The sequence below is a fragment of the Juglans microcarpa x Juglans regia genome, chromosome 2D, assembly GCF_004785595.1.
Source record: "Juglans microcarpa x Juglans regia isolate MS1-56 chromosome 2D, Jm3101_v1.0, whole genome shotgun sequence".
Lineage (NCBI taxonomy): Eukaryota > Viridiplantae > Streptophyta > Magnoliopsida > Fagales > Juglandaceae > Juglans > Juglans microcarpa x Juglans regia.
Window position 1 is genome coordinate 10264789 of NC_054596.1, and position 3373 is coordinate 10268161.

Consider the following 3373-nt stretch of genomic DNA (forward strand, 5'->3'; position numbering starts at 1 on the left):
TTGTTCATAAGTTAATTTTAACAAAATAGATTTTTACAGTCTTATAATTATATCTCTAAATTTTAACAAAAGAAATTATTTTTATAATTTTAAGGTGTGTAACTTCCGCACAATATCTTTAAAAAAATTTGGTATATTTGAGATTCATCTTAAAGAATATACTTTTTACATAATAGTGATAAATATTTTAGTGATTTTATTTTATTTTTATATATAATAGTGATAAATATTATAGTGATTTTATTTTTTATTTATATATAATAGTGATAAATATTATAGTGATTTTATTTTTTTTCCTCACTTTCTCTCTCTCTCTCTCTCCTCTGGCCCGATTCTTCCCCATGGCCCGTTCTCCTTCAGCCCCAACCGGCGTAGTCGTGCACCGGCCAGCCTCACCTCCACCATCGGCGAGTCCCCCTCACGCTGACGACCAACCCAGCAACCACTACTTTCTCCCACACGTAGCCCTCTCTCCCTCCTGCGGTAACCCAACTGAAATGGGTTTCTCCCATTTCTCTCAATCTGCGCCGCGATACGCAGCCACCCAGCCTCACCACCACCACCACCGGCAACTCCGCCTCACGTCGGCGACCAATACAGCTACCACCGATCTCCTCCAAGCGCAGCTGTCTATCCCTCGCAGAAACCCAACCGAAATGGGTTTCACTCATTTGTGTCCAGTTGTGCAGCCGTAAGCGGCCACCCAGGCCACCGCACCTCCACCACCTCACACCGGCGACAACCTCTAGTAGACCCAGCCACCACGAACCTCTCTTTCCCTCTCCATCGCACACTACCATTCGCACGCACGAACCCATTTCTCACGGCAACTCTCTCTCTCTCTCTCTCTCTCTCTCTTCAAACCAAAAAGAAACAAAGAAGAAAGAAAACAAACATTCAAAAATAAATCTGAAACGAAGAAGAAACCGTACGGGAGAAAAAGGGAAATGAAGAAGAAATATATTTTTGTTGTTGAAGACGTAGAAAGAAAACAAACATGCCAAAAAGAGAAAAAAGAAAAACAAGATGCAGAAGTGAAATTAGAAGAATAATGCATACCAGCGGCAAGAAGAAGAAGTGAAAATAGAATAATATTGCATACCAACGGCGAGAAGAAGAATCATTAAACAGCACGGGAGGATTTTTTTCTTCCTCCACTTGAGTCTGAAAGCTCTGCAGATGCTGGAAAACCACAAGACGTCTCTGCACTCCATCCCTTCTATCAACAAGCCATATATTTTCAACTGTCACACCACAATACAATAATACTAACCAGATGTTTGAGACTCAACGAAGAAGAAATAAAATTGTGACCGAAAGGAAAAAAAAAATCATGCAAAGGAACGAGAGACCAAAAAGAAGACGCTGGAACACTGCACATTGTTTAGAACTATTCATTATTGTTCATGTTTTATACATACTTTTCAGTATTAGGAAGATATATATATAAATATATTTCTTTTGGGGATACAAGATTTTTCGAGGGCTGCTAGAGATACAAAATGATCTCATACACTGATGTGGCCCTAGCCCCTCATTCACCCACTTTCCCTCTCTCTCCTCTTTCCCCCTTCAGCCTTGCGCCTCACCCGACTCGGTCTCCCAGTCACAGCAGCACCGCCGTAGCTCGTCGCTGACCACCAACAGCGACTGTTCCCCTTCACTGGTGACCTCTCGACTGGACCTAGCCCCCCATAGTGCAGCCCCTCTCCCTTTCCTCCTCTCGAAATTAAGCCCCTCTCACACGGCTTCTCCCTCTCATAGTTGCCAGCGCCGCCGTCGCAGCCCAACTGCACCACCGTACCCAGCCCCTCATCGATGTAAGCTTCTCCCCTAGCCAACGGAGCCGTTTTCTCTCTCCCTTCTCCCCAAGCAGCGCCTCCCTCTCTCAGTAAAGCACCCCCCTCTCTCGATAACCTCCTTATTGGCGCTCCACGCCGACGATGCCGCTTGGACCTCCGGTGTCTTTTGTCCACCATAAGGTGGTCCCCGACCACCATGGCCGGCGTGGGGAGCGGGTACGAGGAGATGGCAGGGGGTGGGAACGAGGGGAGGGGGAGAAAGGAAAAGAAAAAAAAATAGGGGGAGATGTGGCATCCCTTTGTGTCTATAGTGTTTTCCTTTATGAAATACAAGACATAAATGTTCTGTACCTTATACATACATAGAGCTTCTACTCATAGAAAAATATATATACATTAAGCTTCTAACAACTAAAAGGCATCCATGGAAGATAGAAAAAATAATTAATTAAATTAAACTTGAGAATGAATAGACAAGTGATCTATTTGTCCTCATCTAGTGTCAATGCATCGACATGCTGCTATTTTTCCAACTGTCGAGAGAAAGCTGCTTATTATGTAGATGCTTTGGTGCATTATTGAGAAATTGTATGTGATGAGCCAATTGAATGTTCCTGCATATAAGGAGTCTATTCCTTGTGAATAAAATCCATTTGTAAGTGGAAATCCACAATCCCAATTTAAAAGCATACCATATCTTGCAGATTGTCATGAATGTCAAAAGAGAAGCACTTGGAGCTGGTTAGGTGTCAAGTGGTTTTTTACACCAGTGAATAACAACAAGCCACCCATAAATTTCAATAATATTGTGAAGAGAAAAATTTGCAGCTGAACCATTTTTAACACTAGCCAATCACATCTTGACACGTATACCATCCAAAAAAAGACTTCTTGCATCTCACCACACCTGAATACCTCTCATATATTTCCTTCAAACATGTAAGGATCCCATCAATGTAAAGCTTCCTCTCCATTTCTCTCCATTCTACTTGTAATACTGCACCTTCTCATCCTCAAGCCATCAACGTAAAGCTGTAATCTTTGTTCTCTCCCTTTCCTTTCCTCAAGTCGACGGTAGCCAACAGACGGACTCTTTGTTCTCTCCCTCCCTCAAGCTGATGGAAGGGAAGCCCCACTCGACGCGAAAAGCCAATGGACGGAAGGTAAAAACAAAAATTTGAAGAGGGAGATGCACTTCAAAGCCCTCTATGTTCTTCTACTTTATTTACGCAAGGCTTGTTCTTTTATTTTATTTCATTCCAAAATACGCATCTCCTGAGGCATTCATCCATTTGAGTATTGTAGTGTTTTCTACTCTGAATATTGTCGACAATACAGAGTTTTTGTGGTGCTTTTCATTGATTTTTCGTGGACTTAATCGTTGTATGTTAATTGCTTGGACAGGGTCTGCTTCAATAAATTAACCAAAATTGATTTTGACAGGGTCCATGTATGTTCATCGGCTATTAATTAACACTTGGTTATATATGATAAATTAGAAACTTTTTGCAAACACTTGGGTGCCCATGATCATTTGATAATTAATATTTGAGTTTGCTCCATGATTATGA

General features: G+C 41.9%; 1 long non-coding RNA gene across 1 annotated transcript; it reads right to left on the reverse strand.

Annotated features, from left to right (window-relative positions):
* Nucleotides 1–677: 677 nt before the first annotated feature.
* Nucleotides 678–2188, reverse strand: LOC121250486. The gene is made up of 3 exons (XR_005937794.1): nt 2178–2188; nt 1595–1599; nt 678–820 (listed from the first exon to the last, which is right to left on the reverse strand). It is a non-coding gene; the product is annotated as an uncharacterized LOC121250486 (long non-coding RNA).
* Nucleotides 2189–3373: the final 1185 nt, after the last annotated feature.